Raw genomic sequence first — 19,986 nt, 5'->3', positions numbered from 1 at the left:
GTCTTGTTGCCACTAAAATATATTATATGCTGAGCTCCTGGTTCCCCTCCCCTCTCCCAAATCCACTGCTTGGTCCGTGTCACCCTCATCTATAGTCTTTGCGTCTTCATAGATCCATTTCTCTTCTTACCAACCTCCAACCTATACATCACCCATTGCTGCTGGTCTTTCAACCACAACATCATTAAGCTTTCTTCCTTCCTCTGCTCTGTAAAGACTGTCATACATAATTTAGTTACTTCTCATCATTCTCCATTTTGGTCAACTCTCACACTCCCCTCTGCAATAAATTCAGGATCCTGCTTGCTGCAAACACATTACCCTCAGTGTTCCTGCATTTCACTGAAAGTCTCTCATCTTATTAGATGACATCATTCATAATACAGGAAACCCTCCTGATTCATGGTTTCACAACCTGAGGTTTCAATTATTCTATACACACAGTGAACCCAGGCAGCCCAGGAGGAAAAAAATGCCTTCCTTGATTATCTTGCTCATTAACACCCTGTAACTCCAAGTGTGGCTGTAGGTGTTAAAGCTCTCCTGTTACTACCTTGCATTTTGGTTTATAATTGAAGATCTTCCTCCACCCACCCCAGACACAGGGGCTCACTATTTTCAGCCACATCAAGTGTGAGGTTTCACATGGGGTGAACACAATCAGCTGTTTGAAGGATTATGGTCACGGGCTTTGGCTTGGTGCCTCTATTTACAGGCCTGCGGGTTATCTATGTCTGATCTGTAGCACAACCTGGAATATATTTCAGTACCTTGAAGGTGGCGGATCCAGGTTAAAAGGCAGCCTCAGATGGGGCTTTGATGGCATTCATAGATGTCGGCTCTATCAAGACACTGCTCACCACTTCTCAGCTACCCAGAAAAGGACGTGATTCGCAACCCAGAAACAGAGGCAGGAAGTGAGGAAAGTCACCGATCTAGGGGCATTAAGTTTGTCATGGGAAAAGGGCACCTGCCTTGGCGTCTAACGAGACTGTGACCTCCAATTCCACTTCTTCCCATGTGATCTTCAAAAGTCTTTTGTTTCCTCATCTGTAAAATCAACACCATTCATGCATTCGATCATTTTTAAGTAATTCTCTAGGCATTAGGTGAAGTGAAAGTCACTCAGTCGTGTCCAACTCTTTGCAACCCCCTGGACTATGCAGTCCATGGAATTCTCCCCAGAGTGCTGGAGTGGGTGGCTGTTCCTCTTCTCCAGGGGACTTTTCCAACCCAGGGATCAAACCCAGGTCACCCGCATTGCTGGCAGATTCTTTACCAGCTGAGCCACCAGAAAAGCCCAAGAATACTGGAGTGGGTAGCCTATCCCTTCTCTGGGGGATCTTCCCGACCCAGGAATCAAACCAGGGTCTCCTGCATTGCAGGCAGATTCTTTACCAGCTGAGCCATCAGGGAAGCCTGTGCATTAAGTGCTGTGAATCTCAGTGACAAACAAGATAAACCCATTGTTGCCTTCACAGAGCTTACCCCCACCCCAAATAAATACTAAATAAATGACCCTCATTGCTGGCTCAGTTAATGCAACAAATGCTATTATTAGGTAACACGCCCATTGGAATATCTTTGTTCTTTATCCAGTCATTGTCAGGACCAAAAACTTCTTTCCATAGCTCAACCACAACCCTTAGACACAAAGGACCACTAGAGAGAGATGTTTAAACCTTAAGTAAGGGGATGCGTGGACCAGAAGAGAAGTCAATGTAAATTACAGGAAATTAAAATTAATTATATGCTCTTGTCAATATATACATTTGTATACATGTGTTAGAGCAGGAAGTCGGTTGTTCATGGTTAATGAAAGGCAGACAGACTGCAAATTGACTTCAAGATTCCTAAACAAGATGTGGGTTTATGAGTTGAGGTCCCCAATTATTTTTATCATGACAGAGCTTCAAAATGATGACAAAGATCAGTGAAGAAGTGTTAACTTGTCATGTGCACAAAGCTGGGTGCTTTGCTCTTGTGTATCACTAAATGTTTGTGGACTAAATAAAGGAATTTTGTTTTTTGTTTAGTCACTTAGTCATGTCCAACTCTTTGCGACCCCCTGGACTATAGTCAGGCTCCTCTGTCCATGGGATTCTCCAGGCAAGAATACTGGAGTGGGTTGCCATTTCATTCTCCAGGGGATCTTCCCCACCCAGGGATCGAACCCACATCTTCTGCATTGGCAGGCAGATTCTTTGCCACTGAGCCGGAGTGGGTAGCTGTTCCCTTCTCCAGGGAATCTTCCCAACCCAGGGATCAAAGCCAGGTCTCCCACATTGCAGGTGGATTCTTTATCACCTGAGCCACCAGGGAAGCCCAAGAATACTGGAGTGGGTAGCCTATCCCTTCCCTTCTCCAGCAGATCTTCCCAACCCAGGAATCGAACCAGGGTCTCCTGCTTTGCAGGCTGATTCTTTGCCAGCTGAGCTACCAGGAAAGCCCACTGAGCCACTAGGGAAGCCTAAATAAAGGAATTAATAGGCAATAATTGCTTTATGCCAAATTTTTTGGAGCATCCATCCCACGTGTCAAGAGAAGTATTCCTTGAGGCTACCCTGGAGGTCCAGCGACTAAGACTCCAAGATCTCAATGCAGGGGTCCCAAGTTCGATTTTAGAACAGGGAACTAGATCCCACATGCCTCGAGTCAGAATTCGCATGCTGCAACTAAAGATCCCACGTGTTGCAACTAAGACCCGGTGCAGCCTACATAAATAAATATTTTAAAAGGAAAGAAAGAAAATGACAAGGGTTTTGGTGCAACCCTGGGAGCACAGGAAGATTTAGTAGCTTAAAAAAAGAAGGGGAAGTCTTCCTTTGTAAACTGTATTATATGCCTCTATCTGCTTCCTTTTTCTCCTTGGGCTTGATGGACCTGGAAAAACATTAATAAGTAAGACACTGGAGCGAGTGGCTGAGGAGCCAAGGGGGAGTTGAGTTGTTTTCAAGACGTGTAGTATCTTAGTCTTAGAATCTCGGAGAAGGCAATGGCACCCCACTCTGGTACTTTTGCCTGGAAAATCCCATGGACGGAGGAGCCTGCTAGGCTGCAGTCCATGGGGTCGCTGAGGGTCGGACACGACTGAGCGACTTCACTTTCACTTTTCACTTGCATGCATTGGAGAAGGAAATGGCAACCCACTCCAGTGTTCTTGCCTGGAGAATCCCAGGGACGGGGGAGCCTGGTGGCCTGCCGTCTATGGGGTCGCACAGAGTCAGACAGGACTGAAGCGACTTAGCAGCAGCAGTCTTAGAATCTGAGTCTTGGCCTGTAAGTAACCAGCCATCTCCAGGGCCAGAGCCGCAGGCAGCTGGGAGGCCGGCTGTAGCATATCAGTTCTCCCCACAACTTGCTTTTCCTTCACAGAGCTGCACTTGCAGCCTCTTTCACACATAACTGGTTGAAGTTGATGGAAATTACATGTCTTATCACTTCTTAAAAGAAAAAAAAATATATAGAAAATGTAGATCTAAAAGAAATGGGCAATTTTCTTGTACCACTTTATATTTCTGTGTAAGTTACCAAGTGCCAATCATTCTTACTTTTTAAAATTCAAATTTGTCAAGCAGCACACAGGCTTTCAGTGTTGTACAAGAAAAGATAATGCTTCGTGGGGAATAGTCACTTATGTTAGTTCTGCAGACATGCCTGCCTACCAAAAGAGAATTTAGCAGATTGCTGGTTTGGGAGAAATGTTAATGACCTCATTAAATGATCCTCTCCGCTCTGGGGTCACCATGGAAAGGTAAGCAACAAGGTATTACAGTTCTGGATACAGAAATCTTTACTGACATCAAAGTCACCGCTCATTTTGTAGTGTGTTTTTAACTGATGTAACAAGGTGAGTGCCCAAGAATCAGCATAAATGAGAAGCCCTGTTAAACTGTACTGGCAAGTTAATGGCTATCACAATCTGCTTAGAGTGTTGTGCCTTCCATCAGCTCACCAGAGCGCTCACTAGGGATAAACACCTAAAATGAAAAAGCAAGAATCAAATTAATGTTTTAGGACTGCAGTTCACCTGTAGTCGTTCTTCAGTCACTAATTCATGTCTCACTTTTTGGCATCCCAAGGACTGTAGCCCACCAGGCTCCTCTGTCCATGGGATTTCCCAGGCAAGAATACTGGAGTGGGTTGCCATTTCCTTCTCCAGGGGATCTTCCCCACCCGGGGATCGAACTCGAGTCTCCCGCATTGGCAGGGGGATTGTTTACCTCTGAGCCACCAGGGCAGCCCATTGCAGCTCCCTCTGTATGTGTATAGTGAGGGTAACATCTGTGGTCTTGCTAATGACATCAACAGTCAAGGCCATGGAGTGAAAAGTCAGCTTCTACAGGCATGAACAAGCAAAAGAAAGCCGGAAGCCTATCCTGTCTGAGTCACTACTGACACTGTTCACAGGAAGAAATTCTAAGCTTGGATACAGGAGCTGATGGAGAACAACGTGGCAATGACAAGGCCAAAGTCTGTCCACGCCCCTTTGGGATCAACCTCTGTCCGCTGCAGGGTGTGACTGACAGCCCAGAGATGATGCCCGGTGCCAGCCATGGAGCATTCTGAGACACTCTGCTAGTCATGCTATCTTCGAATTAGCCCTGGGTTGAGTTAAAAATCCACCGAAAGGAGTGGAAGGATCCTCGTGAAATCATCCTTACGAGAACAGGAGAGATTTAATAGTTTGGTGGTTACAGTAACCACTAGCCTGCTAGAAAAATCAATATCTCCGCAGTGTTAGAATCACACCAAGGGGTCCTGGAGCCGAGCCCTGTCACTGAAGAAGAAACTTGGATTCATTAGAGCAGGAAGTCAGGATGTGCAGGGAGGTCAAGCACAAATACAATCTGGGCTCTTTTGTCCGCAAATTCAAGAAGATGCTCTTCTTTCCGGATCTAAGTTTTTTTTTTTTTTTTTGAAAAGCACAGAATTTACAAAGCTGGAAGTGACCTCAACAATCACCGAGTCCAGCCCCTTCTCTTTACAGATGAGGAAATAGTGGCCCAGAAAGATGACTTGGCTTGCTCCCATTCTCCCAGCTGACCTGGTGAGATTTCCTCCAGGCATCACAAGGCTCGTCCCCAGTGTTAGAGCCTATGAACAAAAGCACACAGCTCTTCATTTAGAGCCTCGAAGGAAGGCACTCTGTTCAGCCTTCCAGGAGCATAAAGAAAGCGGAATCAGTTTCTCCCAACTCTGCGCCTGAGAGAAGGTAAAACTACATGACAGGTAAAACCACATGACAATGTTCGATGGTTAGGTTGCAATGTAAGGTGACGATAAAAAAGGTGTCCAGGGGACTTCCCCAGCGGTCCAGTGGTTACGGCTATGCATCCTAATTCAGGAGGCACAGATTTGATCCCTGGTCAGGGAAACTAAGACCCCACATTCCGCACAGCATGGCTAGAGGGAAAAAAAAAAAAAAAAAACAGTTTGAATGAGCTGTTCAGAGTAGAAAATGATGTGTTGTATATGTCTTCTACAGAAAAATAGCCTTTTCTGCCCACCCAGAAAGTCGTTTATAGACATAGAGTTACCCCTGCTCTCTTTGTGATCACTGCCAGTAGATACAATATTCTGTTTATAACCTAGTTCCTTTTACAGAAGAAGTGCAAAATACACAAGACGCAAAGGACGAGAGCCTGCACAAGACATAAGGATCACACACATCTCAACCATCAGTACCAGAAGTTGCCCTAATTGTAGCCATTCACAACCTGGGGACAAGATCCCATCTTAGATCAGATCAGTCACTCAGTCGTGTCCGACTCTGCAGCCCCATGAATCCAAGCACGCCAGGCCTCCCTGTCCATCACCAACTCCCGGAGTTCACTCAGACTCAAGTCCATCGAGTCAGTGATGCCATCTACCCATGTCATCCTCTGTTGTCCCCTTCTCCTCCTGCCCCCAATCCCTCCCAGCATCAGAGTCTTTTCCAATGAGTCAACTCTTCACATGAGGTGGCCAAAGTACTGCAGTTTCAGCTTTAGCGTCATTCCTTCCGAAGAAATCCCAGGGCTGATCTCCTTCAGAATGGACTGGTGGGATCTCCTTGCAGGCCAAGGGACTCTCAAGAGTCTTCTCCAACACCACAGTTCAAAAGCATCAATTCTTCGGTGCTCAGCTTCCTTCACAGTCCAACTCTCACATCCATACATGACCACAGGAAAAACCATAGCCTTGACTAGACGGACCTTTGTTGGCAAAGTAATGTCTCTGCTTTTCAATATGCTATCTAGGTTGGTCATAACATTCCTTCCAAGGAGTAAGCGTCTTTTAATTTCATGGCTGCAGTCACCATCTGCAGTGATTTTGGAGCCTAGAAAAATAAAGTCTGACACTGTTTCCACTGTTTCCCCATCTATTTCCCATGAAGTAATGGGACCAGATGCCATGATCTTCATTTTCTGAATGTTGAGCTTTAAGCCAACTTTTTCACTCTCGACTTCCACTTTCATCAAGAGGCTTTTTAGTTCCTCTTCACTTTCTGCCATAAGGGTGGTGTCATCTGCATATCTGAGGTTATTGATATTTCTCCCGGCAATCTTGATTCCAGCTTGTGTTTCTCCCAGTCCATTGTTTCTCATGATGTACTCTGCATATAGGTTAAATAAACAGGGTGACAATATACAGCCTTGACGTACTCCTTTTCCTATTTGGAACCAGTCTGTTGTTCCATGTCCAGTTCTAACTGTTGCTTCCTGACCTGCATACAGATTTCTCAAGAGGCAGATCAGGTGGTCTGGGATTCCCATCTCTTGCAGAATTTTCCACAGTTTATTGTGATGCACACAGTCAAAGGCTTTGGCATAGGCAATAAAGCAGAAATAGATGTTTTTCTGGAACTCTCTTGCTTTTCCCATGATCCAGCAGATGTTGGCAATTTGATCTCTGGTTCCTCTGCCTTTTCTAAAACCAGCTTGAACATCAGGAAGTTCACGGTTCACATATTGCTGAAGCCTGGCTTGGAGAATTTTGAGCATTACTTTACTAGCGTGTGAGATGAGTGCAATTGTGTGGTAGTTTGAGCATTCTTTGGCATTGCCTTTCTTTGGGATTGAAATGAAACTGACCTTTTCCAGTCCTGTGGCCACTGCTGAGTTTTCCAAATTTGCTGGCATATTGAGTGCAGCACTTCTACAGCATCATCTTTGAAGATTTGAAATAGCTCCACTGGAATTCCATCATCTCCACTAGCTTTGTTCGTAGTGATGCTTCCTAAGGCCCACTTGACTTCACATTCCAGGATGTCTGGCTCTAGGTCAGTGATCACACCATCGTGATTATCTGGGTCATGAAGATCTTTTTTGTACAGTTCTTCTGTGTATTCTTGCCACCTCTTCTTAATATCTTCTGCTTCTGTTAGGTCCATACCATTTCGGTCCTTTATTGAGCCCATCTTTGCATGAAATGTTCCCTTGGTATCTCTGATTTTCTTGAAGAGATCTCTAGTCTTTCCCATTCTGTTGTTTTCCTCTATTTCTTTGCATTGATTGCTGAAGAAGGCTTTCTTATCTCTTCTTGCTATTCTTTGGAACTCTGCATTCAGGTGTTTATATCTTTCCTTTTCTCCTTTGCTTTTCGCTTCTCTTCTTTTCACAGCTATTTGTAAGGCCTCCCCACACAGCCATTTTGCTTTTTTGCATTTCTTTTCCATGGGGATGGTCTTGATCCCTGTCTCCTGTACAATGTCACGAACCTCATTCCATAGTTCCTCAGGCAGTCTATCAGATCTAGGCCCTTAAATCTATTTCTCACTTCCACTGTATAAGGGATTTGATTTAGGTCCTACCTGAATGGTCTAGTGGTTTTCCCTACTTTCTTCAATTTCAGTCTGAATTTGGCAATAAGGAGTTCATGGTCTGAGCCACAGTCAGCTCCTGGTCTGGTTTTTGCTGACTGTATAGAGCTTCTCCATCTTTGGCTGCAAAGAATATAATCAATCTGATTTCGGTGTTGACCATCTGGTGATGTCCATGTATAGAGTCTTCTCTTGTGTTGTTGGAAGAGGGTGTTTGTTATGACCAGTGCATTTTCTTGGCAAAACTCTATTAGTCTTTGCCCTGCTTCATTCCGTATTCCAAGGCCAAATTTGCCTGTTACTCCAGGTGTTTCTTGACTTCAGGGAATTGTCTTATGTTTCTGTGTGAGTTGCTTAGTTGTGTCGGACTCTGTGTGACCCTATGGACTGCAGACAGCCAGGCTCCTCTGTCCATGGTATTCTCCAGGCAAGAATACTGGAGTGCGTTGCCACTCCCTTCTCCAGGGGATCATCCAGACCCAGGGATCAAACCGGGCTCTCCCGCATTGCAGGCAGATTCTTTACAGTCTGAGTCACTAGAACTGTGCTTAAGCCCAGACAAGGAAGACTGCATGCCCTCGTATGTATTCACTGAATATTAAATGTTACTATGTCCCTAACATATTCACAGCCCCCTCCCTCCGGAACCATGGACTTTCAGACAAATAAGTATACAACACACATATACAAGGCCTTTCCGCTTTGTTCTATTTAATTCAAGCCTTGTTGAAATCCCAGGGATAACATTACTTTTTTAGATAGAGTCCCACTATCTTTGCACCTATATAAAAAGCATCGTATGAAATACATAAATAAGAGCAGGCAGGGAGCACACCCTCGCGGATTGGAGAAGATGCCTGGATCTGGCTTGGAGGCTGATAGCTTAAAAAACTAAGTCTGGCTGCTGGAAACCAACAATATCTCCACAATAATGCAGAGACCCCCATGTAAACTCCTTATCTTTGCCTTCCACTCCTTTATGTTTTCGTATGCATGGCTCCCTGTGAGACCCAGAGGAATTCCCTTTCTTGAAAGTCTTTGTAAATAGCCTATTCACTCCCTTGCTATTCTCATGCAATATCACAAATGCTATGTGCTGGCAAAAGGTGAGATAGCAAGTTTATGTTTTAGAGTGTAATTTCACTATGGAGCAATTCGTTTTGTTTGTAACAGCCTGCCACTGTTCCAGCCAGATGCAGTACGCCAGGCTCTGGGACAGAGGAAAGAACTTCATTTTCTAAAAATGGGGGCAAATTCTATCACTGATTTTAGTGGCACATTAAGCCGGTTAGTACTAGCCAGAACCAACATTTCACATGCAGACATATTCTCTACTTGAAAGTCAAGTGTCCTTCAAAAGATGGAGAAATTATTTGGGATTTCTGAAAACATCAAAGGAATCCCCCGCAAACAGTCCCCATAAAGCCTCGATCAGTTTAGCAACTGGGGCCAGAGCCAATGGCTTTGATTTCTCTTTGATGCAAACCATAATACAGGATGGAATGGCTTTGGGAAATGCTCATAAGCAGTGGTCAGGAAAGTGCGTTCTTCTATGTTAACAGCCAGACCCCCGCGCTGATGTGCTGAAGCCCAGTTGATGGTTGGCATTATTCATTCACAATGCGGACTACAAAGCACTTCCCCCGCTTGCTTCACCCAAACAGAATCGCATCCTCCTGCTGTATATACAGAGATTGCAGCAGTAACCGAGACGCTTGAAGAGTTTTTTCACCGCGTCTGCCTTTAGAGGTGCACATTTGGCTCAGCAGAAGCTAAACATTTTTAAGAGCACAGTAAGAAATAGGCCAGAAAACATCAAAGCTTTATAGCTTTTGAGAAAACTTGATGGTCTTGCTGGTACAACTCCCTGTGATATGGTTCAGTTGTAATAACAATAGAAACTGTATCAGTGCAAACTGCTGATGAAACATCAGAAAATGTAGCCAAGGGTCTTTTAAACCCATTTAAGAACTGTTCTTTTGAACTGCACCTCTTAGCCTTAGAAAAACCTCTTCGAGATTTTAAGCAGGGCTTCTCGATGAACTGCAGAGTGAGAACCCGAAATTATCTCGTGCACTGGAATCAATATCCAAAGGTATTTTCTCTTTGAGAGAAATTCAACCCGACAGAAAAGAGAAGGAGCCATAAGGAAACAGGGGCCCTGGCTAAAATGCTCGCCTTAGAAAATACGCTGTAAAGCAGTTCAAATGAGGTGATGTCACCAGAAGCAGAAAACCATAGTGACAGAATCAAATGTGATCTGGACTTCAGAATACCTCATTATCACTACCACAGGTCACTAAACTTCACACAACGCATCCATCAGCCTGGATAGCCATTTGGAAGTCGCCGCTGGTAGCTAGATGGCGCGGTGACCAACCACACACCCCGCGATCGCAGGCGAGCAGGGTTCAAACGGAGGCCTGGGCGCTTAGACCCAGGTTTGCTAGTCTCCAAGTGCTCTCTAGTGGCCAGAGGAACAGAAAATTATCTGACACTTGGAAAGCACTTAGGGGGATGATTGAGAACTAGGGAGAGGTCTTGGGACCGGCAAGGTAGAGATGCTGTCTAATGCAGTCTGCATCTCCTGGGTCTGGAGTGTTAGTTGCTCAGTCGCATCCAACTCTTAGCGACCCCATGGACTGTAGCCCACCAGTCTCCTCTATCCTGGGTCTGTGGGAACCTTTTATGAGCAAACTTGCCATTTCCAACGACTGTGTCACTACCTGTAAAACACTGATAAATCATTACGCACAGCAGTGTAATTTCTATACTGTGTGCTACAGGCTTATCAAATTCATGGGGGGAAGCACTTGGAGGGGGCTCATTAGTGAAAGGTATGTCGAAACAGAATACAAAGCACATTGAGCTTGTCCATTTATCTGACTGTGCCAATGCTCTCTGCTCTGCTTCATAAGCGTAAGTCATTGTGCTGTGCTTCGTAAGCATAAGTCACTGTTTTAGGGAATGTGATGAGCTTAGGCGTCAGGCTTGGCTGAAAAAAAAATCATTTTTCAGCACCTGTATATTCCAAGCACAGTCCTATATTTTATCTCTGTGTGCATGTTCAGTTGCTCAGTCGTGTCTGACTCTTTGCGACCCCATGGACGGTAGCCTGCCAGGTTCCTCTGCCCGTGGAATATTCCAGGCAAGAATACTGGAACGTATTGCATTTCCTCCTCCAGGGGATCTTCCCAACCCAAGGATCAAACCCATGTCTCCTGTGTCTCCTGCATTGGCAGGTGGATTCTTTACCACTAGCACTTTGTTTAATCCTCATGAAGAATCCTCTGGTGGAGGAATCACTGTCTGGATTTTTCATTTTTCCAGAGATAAGGTAGAGGTTGACAAACTTTTCCTAGGAAGGACCAGTGAGTAAATATTTCAGGCTCTGAGGGCCACCTGGCCTCTCTCACATCTGTGTGTCCACTGAACTCTGCAGTTACAGTGTGAACAAGGTCAAGGATGATAGACAAACAAATGGGAGTGGCTATATCCCAATAAAACTTTATTTGTGGGCACTGAAATGTGAATTTCATGTAACTTTCGCATGTCTCCAAATATTGTTCTTCTTTTGGTTTTGTTTCAGCCATTTAACAATGTAAAAACTGTTCCCGTCTCATGGGCCATACAAAAATAGGTAACAAAGCCGTACAAAAACAGTGGGCTGTATTGGCCACCAGCCAGAGTTTGCTGAGTCCTGCGATAAGAAAACTGAATCTCAGTCTGCAATTCTGTAAGTGGTGGCATCGGCAGTCAAGCCAGCCTGACTGTGATCCCAGCTGAATCGTGTGTCATGAGCTGGGCCTTCATTTCTAGTACATCAGACCTCCTCCCGCTCCTGTGTTCAGCATCAGAGTAAATTTGGTTTTTGTTTGTTACGAAAGAGAAAATTCAAAAGAGAACTTCTCCAGAAAGAGCCAAGACAAAGACAGGGGAAAAGAAAACAAGCATTGAAGGTAGCCAATTAAGCATTAAGAGTTACGCACAGTGCCCTTCCTGGAAGACCAAGACGCTGTGGAGATTTCTAAATCAGATGGAAGGCACAGTCCCTGAATTCAAAAGACTTGGTATCATAGAAGGAACATATTAGGAAATCATCAAAACACATTTTAAAACTTGCGTGTGTCTATCCAATCACCTTTAGCTGGAGGGGAATACACATAACAAGAGGGGCTGCTAGGAGACAGCCCTCCCGGGATCCCAGGTCTCCTACTTTCAAAAGTGTCAGGCAGGTCTTCCCTGGTAGTCCAGGAGCTAAGCCTCTAAGCTCCCAATGCAGAAAGCCCAGGTTCGATTCCAGGTCAGGGAAATATAGCCCATAAGCCACAACTAAGTGTTCTCAGCTGCAACTAAGATCCAGAGAAGACAAAAAAAAAAAAAAAGAAGACTAGCAATTGTCTAAAAAAAAGCAGTGTCAGGCATTAACTCACTTGTAGTCTGAAGAATTTCAAGTCACAATACCCAGGCACACACACAAAAAAATTTCTTATCTTTTCTCGAGTTTAGATTTAACTTTTACTTTGGGCTGTAATGCTGTCTAGCAAAAGAAATGTAGACTTGGTCTTTTCAGGTTTAAAATCATACATAAATAAGTAAGCCAATCACACTTTATCAGCACAAAGGTAGAGAAATACGTTACTGGAACAGAAAAGAGAATCCATAAACAAGCTCACTTATGAACGGAGACTTTATACATTACCATGTTAGCAACCGCAGAGCAGTGGGGGGAAAATCCATAGTGCCAGAATAGTTGGAGGCCCATGTGGACAAAATTAAAACTTGACCACTACCAAACATGAACACAAAAATTAATTCCAGGTGGACTGTGGATCCAAACGTGAAAAGTAAACAATAAAACTTGGAGATCAGTGCTGTCCAAGAGAACTTTCTATGATGGCAGAATGTTCTATAATTCTGCACTGCCCAATACATTAGCCACTAGTTACGTGTGCTTACTGAGCCCCTGAAATGTGGCTAGTGCCACTGAGAAACTGTCCTTTAAATTAAATTAAATTTTAGTTAATTTAAGTTTTAAAAGTGAAAGTGAAAGTCACTCAGTTGTGTCTGACTCTTTGCGTCCCCATGGCTTATACAGCCCATGGAATTCTCCAGGCCAGAATATTGGAGTGGGTAGCCTTTTCCTTCTCCAGGGGATCTTCCCAACCCAGGGATCAAACCCAGGTCTCCCACATTGCAGGTGGATTCTTTACCAGCTGAGCTGTAAATGGCCAGTGGCTTCCCAGGTGGCACTAGTGGGAAAAGAACATGCCTGCCAATGCAGGAGACGTAAGAGATCCAGGTTAGTTCCCTGGGTGGGGAAGATCCCTTGGAGGAGGGCATGGCAACCCACTCCAGTATTCTTGCCAAGGACAGAGGAGCCTGGTGGGGTCCATAGGGGCTCAAGAGTAAGACATGAGTGAAACGACCTAGCATGCACGCACGTCACGCATGGCCAGTGGCTACTACTACATCAGCACAGACCTAGAGGAAAATTCAAGATAATACTTTCCTGACCATGCGTCAGGAATGGCGAACCACTTCAGTATTCTTGCCTTGAGAACCCCATGAACAGTATGAAAAGGCAAAATGATAGGATACTGAAAGGGGAACTCCGCGGATTGGTAGGTGCCCAACATGCTACTGGAGATCAGTGGAGAAATAACTCCAAAAAGAATGAAGGGATGGAGCCAAGCAAAAACAATACCCAGCTGTGGATGTGACTGATAGAAGCAAGGTCCGATGCTGTAAAGAGTAATATTGCATAGGAACCTGGAATGTCAGGTCCATGAATCAAGGCAAATTGGAAGTGGTCAAACAGGAGATGGCAAGAGTGAACGTCGACATTCTAGTAATCAGTGAACTGAAATGGACTGGAATGGGTGAATTTAACTCAGATGACCATTATATCTACTACTGCGGGCAGGAATCCCTCAGAAGAAATGGAGAGGCCATCATGGTCAACAAAAGAGTCCAAAATGCAGTACTTGGATGCAATCTCAAAAACGACAGGATGATTTCTGTTCGTTTCCAAGGCAAACCATTCAATATCACAGTAATCTAAGTCTGTGCCCCAACCAGTAACACTGAAGAAGCTGAAGTTCAACGGTTCTATGAAGACGTCCAAGACCTTTTAGAACTAACACCCAAAAAAAGATGTCCTTTTCATTATAGGGGACTGGAATGCAAAAGTAGGAAGTCAAGAAACACCTGGAGTGACAGGCAGATTTGGCCTTGGAGTACAGAATGAAGCAGGGCAAAGGCTAATAGAGTTTTGCCAAGAGAACGCACTGGTCATAGCAAACACCCTCTTCCAACAACACAAGAGAAGACTCTACACATGGACATCACCAGATGGTCAACACCGAAATCAGATTGATTATATTCTTTGCAGCCAAAGATGGAGAAGCTCTATACAGTCAGCAAAAACCAGACCAGGAGCTGACTGTGGCTCAGACCATGAACTCCTTATTGCCAAATTCAGACTGAAATTGAAGAAAATGCGGAAAACCACTAGACCATTCAGGTATGACCTAAATCAAATCCCTTATGATTATACAGTAGAAGAGAGAAATAGATTTAAGGGACTAGATCTGATAGATAGAGTGCCTGATGAACTATGGACGGAGGTTCATGACATTGTACAGCAGACAGGGATCAAGACCATCCCCATGGAAAAGAAATGCAAAAAAAGTAAAATGGCTGTCTGGGGAGGCCTTACAAATAGCTGTGAAAAGAAGAGAAGCCAAAAGCAAAGGAGAAAAGGAAAGATATAAGCATCTGAATGAAGAGTTCCAAGGAATAGCAAGAAGAGATAAGAAAGCCTTCTTCAGTGATCAATGCAAAGAAATAGAGGAAAACAACAGAATGGGAAGGACTAGAGATCTCTTCAAGAAAACTAGAAATACCAAGGGAACATTTCATGCAAAGATGGGCTCGATAAAGGACAGAAATGGTATGGACCTAACAGAAGCAGAAGATATTAAGAAGAGATGGCAAGGATACACAGAAGAACTGTACAAAAAACATCGTCACGACCCAGATAATCACGATGGTGTGATCACTGACCTAGAGCCAGACATCCTGGAATGTGAAGTCAAGTGGGCCTTAGAAAGCATCACTATGAACAAAGCTAGTGGAGATGATGGAATTCCAGTGGAGCTATTTCAAATCTTCAAAGATGATGCTGTGAAAGTGCTGTACTCAATATGCCAGCAAATTTGGAAAACTCAGCAGTGGCCACAGGACTGGAAAAGGTCAGTTTTCATTCCAATCCCAAAGAAAGGCAATGCCAAAGAATGCTCACACTACTGCACAATTGCGCTCATCTCACATGCTGGTAAAGTAATGCTCAAAATTCTCCAAGCCAGGCTTCAGCAGTACATGAACCGTGAACCTCCAGATGTTCAAGCTGGTTTTAGAAAAGGCAGAGGAACCAGAGATCAAATTGCCAACATCTGCTGGATCATGGAAAAAGCAAGAGAGTTCCAGAAAAACATCTATTTCTGCTTTATTGACTATGCCAAAGCCTTTGACTGTGTGCATCACAATAAACTGTGGAAAATTCTGAAAGAGATGGGAATACCAGACCACCTGACCTGCCTCTTGAGAAATCTGTATGCAGGTCAGGAAGCAACATTAGAACTGGACATGGAACAACAGACTGGTTCCAAATAGGAAAAGGAGTTTGTCAAGGCTGTATATTGTTATTTAACTTATATGCAGAGTACATGATGAGAAACGGTGGGTTGGAAGAAGCACAAGCTGGAATCAAGATTGCCAGGAGAAATATCAATAACCTCAGTTATGCAGATGACACCACCCTTATGGCAGAAAGTGAAGAGGAACTAAAAAGCCTCTTGATGAAAGTGAAAGAGGAGAGTGAAAAAGTGGCTTAAAGCTCAACATTCAGAAAACTAATATCATAGCATCTGGTCCCATCACTTCATGGCAAATACATGGGGAAACAGTGAAAACAGTGTCAGTTATTTTTCTGGGCTCCAAAATCACTGCAGATGGTGATTGCAGCCATGAAATTAAAAGATGCTTACTCCTTGGAAGGAAAGTTATGACCAACCTAGAGAGCATATTCAAAAGCAGAGACATTACTTTGCCAACAAAGGTCTGTCTAGTCAAGGCTATGGTTTTTCCAGTGGTCATGTATGGATGTGAGAGTTGGACTGTGAAGAAAGCTGAGTGCCGAAGAATTGATGCTTTTGTACTGTGGTGTTGGAGAAGACTCTTGAGAGTCCCTTGGACTGCAAGGAGATCCAACCAATCCATCCTAAAGGAGATCAGCCCTGGGTGTTCATTGAAAGGACTGATGCTGAAGCTGAAACTCCAATACTTTGGTCACGTCATGCAAAGAGTTGACTCACTGGAAAAGACTCTGATGCTGGGAGGGATTGGGGGCAGGAGGAGAAGGGGACGACAGAGGGTGAGATGGCTGCATGGCATCACCGACTTGATGAACATGAGTCTGAGTGAACTCCAGGAGTTGGTGATGGACAGGGAGGTCTGGCGTGCTGCGATTCATGGGGTCACAAAGAGTTGGACACAACTTAGCTACTGAACTGAACTGAAATGACCATGAGTTAGGAAAAAAATTCTTAAAAATCAGACATGGAAGAGTACTTAATAAAAATTCAGGGCTTCTGGGACATTATGCTATGTGAAATAAGCCAGTCACAAGAGATGAATACTGTACAATTCCACTCATCTGAAACATCTGAAAGTGAAAGTGAAGTCACTCAGTCATGTCTGACTTTTGCGATCCCATGGCCCTGGGATTCTCCAGGCAGGAATACTGGAGTGGGTTGCCATTTCCTTCTCCAGAGAATCTTCCTGACACAGGGATAGAACCCAAGTCTCCCGCATTGCAGGCAGACTCTTTACTGACTGAGCCACCAGGGGCTCCTTTCCATCAGTACTTCTGTCAAAAGACCTATCAAAGAAAGAGCGAGAAAGGGTCGTGACTCACGTTCCTCCCTTTAATTTGGCAACAACATTTGGCTAGTAAACAGCAATTTTCAATATTTTCACTGGATTGTTCTTGGCCAGGTTCTACCTTCCAGAACTTTTGGTATTCTTAGGTCAGTGATTTTAATTTTTTTTTTTTTTAAAAAACAGTGGTTTGCTTGAAAAAAGTTGGAATAATTTTTCTTTTAGTACAGGAAAGTATTATATTAATATAACCAAAGTTAATTGCTTCACACATGGAGCAGAAAATGAAGCAAACAGATCTCACACAGCTTCAAAAGAATTTGAATTATATTTCTGAATTCAGACCTATATCATCAACTGAGATAATAACTGAAAATCTACCAGGATTCTTCTCTGACAATAGCAAATATTGCATGGAATTCATTAGTACTTGAGTTATCAAACAGAGGATGATATCTGGGAGGAAAAATGAGTTTCGTGATTATATGAAAACCAGTATGACATACACTTAGTCACATTTTTAGTATCAAGGCTTAAAGCCAGAAAGAATATTAATAGTTGTGTGTGTACTTTTATCATAAACTGATACCCAGTGACATAGTCACTAGGCTCACCAAAGCATCCTATATCCGAAACAGAGTAAGCAGTCTGTCTATAACTCAAAAATAACAAGACTGACTGTTGTGGAGTCCATTACTTTATAATCAAATTGCATGACCTCTTGAAGTGGCTGACCTTTTACTTTCATTGAACAGTTTTACTTTTAAAAAAAAAAAAAAATGACATATTAGTTGTCACTGCACAGGTTTTATTTTATCAATACCTACTTTTCAGAATTTTGAAGAATTTGTCCAACCAGAGGTCAGATCTACACTTTCTGGTAAGCTCTACACTTTCAGTTAACCCAGTTTCTAGAAGTCATAAAAATAGTAATGCAATTGACACACTCTGGAAACATGTTAAATGTTTGGAAACACGTTAAATGTTTTGAAATACCACTACCACCATCAGCAGCAGCACTTAAAACTTACTGAGCATTCATGGAGAAAGAGAATTATACCCATTTCCCAGATAGAATTATACCCATTTCACAGATTAGGAAACTGAGACTCCAGAAGTTGAGTAACTTACCCAATTCCACACAGATAGTAAGTAGTGAAGCTAGGAGTCAATTACTAGCATTTTGTTTGACCCTGGAGCCTGCTGCTGTGCTGTACTGTCCTGGTTTCTACACTGCGCCGTCATCAAAAAGGGATGGATATCGAGTTCACAAATATAATGGAATATGAACCAAGCAGAAAGAACCCTATATTTGAAAAAAATATGTAATAGTTGAGAAATGTTCATCATATCTTAAAGAAAAGAGAAAACTTTTCTCTGGAGTACTTATTGTATGCCAGACATTGCGGTTAAGTTGCTATGTACACAACTGTTCCTTTTAATCCTATTAACTGATAATATAATTCATTCTACTATTAATATTAACTCCATTTTTAAAATGTGGAAATTAGGTCAGAGATTTAAGAATCTTGGCCGAGATTGCACAGCTAGTAGATGGCAAAGCCAACGAACATTTCAACGTTGATTTCCTTTTTTCATATTTATCCTCCAGATGAGACTCCACAGCTTGGCCTTTAATCACCTCGCCTGTCTTTCCCTCCATCACACCTGCCTGAACAGACCCACGCCTGCCCCCAGCAGTGAACCATGCCAGGATCACACAACTGGGCAAATGGGCTTCACATTGAACTTCACTGGACGTCCCCGGTGGCTCAGACAGTAAAGAACCTGCCTGCAATGCAGAAGACGTGGGTTCGATCCCTGGGTCGGGAAGATCCCCTTCAGAAGAGAATGGCTACCCACTCCACTATTGTTGCCTGGAGAATTCCATGGACAGAAAAGCCTGGTGGGCTACAGTCCACAGGGTCGCAAAGAGTCAGACATGACTGAGCGACTAACAGCTTCACTTTTCACTGTGAACTTCACTATCCCACACTCCAGATGTGGGGTGTCATTATAACCCAGCAAGCCGATGCTGTTAAGATTACTGTCCTCGTCTCCAACAGAATCGTCTCTTCTCTCCTCTCAAACCTTCTGCCTCACCTAGTGCCTTCCTCACATCTTCCATTACTGATACTTTACCTTTTACTTGATTGAGAAAAGAAGACCTTCACACCATCTGCTTTACAAATTTACCTTCGCCTGTGCCGTTGTCCATTTTTCCCTTCCTTTGGCAGCTGAGCAAACAGCTTCCTTTCCTATCAAGGGCGATCCTTCCAGTGTTTTCTGGATCTCACCCCTGCTTGAGAAGTAATCCCTTCTCAAGTAGTTTGCGCCTCAGTTTTCCCTTCTTTCATCTTCAATTTTCCCTTCCCTCATTTCTTAAATGGAAAAAGAAATGGCAACCCACTCCATTATTCTTGCCTGGAGAATCCCATGGACAAAGGAACCTGGTGGGCTACAGTCCATGGGGTTGCAGAGAGTTGGACACGACTGAGTGACACACACACATTTCTTAAAAACAAGCAAAGACTCTGAATCTTCCATCTTTTAATCTCTCAGCATCTCAGCATATAGGCAAGGTCGAGTTAGGGTGAGTGGTGGAACCACTTTTTAAGGGATTCAACCAGCTAGTGTCACGATTAGTCCTCTAGGCTCAGAGCAGACTCAGCCGCATCTGCTGCAGCCTGACCTCTTGCAAGGACCCCCTTCATCCTGGAGTACTGACCTTGTTGGTCATCCAAGGGAACAGGAATGGCACCTGCATCACCTCTGCTGGAAACCAGGTGCTCTGGATGGACGATGCTTTCACGTTGAGGTAGGGTGCCCTGGCGTTGGGAACACCCTGGTGACATTGGTGATCTCTTACACGCACTCTAAACCACTTTCAATAGTTGTAGGGGACTGCAGTGTCACAAAGATGACCCCACTATGGGCCAACTGTCACATATGTTCCTGAGATAGGTGAGAGACGGGGTAGAGGCTGTTGTCCAGGTAACGACGGGAAACTGAGTACCAGCCATGCCCCTGGGTATGCACTCTCAGTACCCCTGCAGGTAGTGACTATTGTCCGTCAGCCTTTTGTGTATTACTGGGCAATGGACTAAAACACACTGTCTGGACAGTCACTTCCCTGGAGAGGGTTTATAGAAGTAAACTATGTAGATCTTGAGGCTCTGAGTCTCTTCAAGGGTTCCAGGAATCTCTGCCAATCTCTCTGCCCTCCCACTTACCATTAC

The sequence above is a fragment of the Bubalus bubalis genome, chromosome 1 (genome assembly GCF_019923935.1).
Source record: "Bubalus bubalis isolate 160015118507 breed Murrah chromosome 1, NDDB_SH_1, whole genome shotgun sequence".
NCBI lineage: Eukaryota > Metazoa > Chordata > Mammalia > Artiodactyla > Bovidae > Bubalus > Bubalus bubalis.
The sequence above is the reverse complement of the archived record's forward strand: the minus strand, read 5'-3'. Positions refer to the sequence as shown.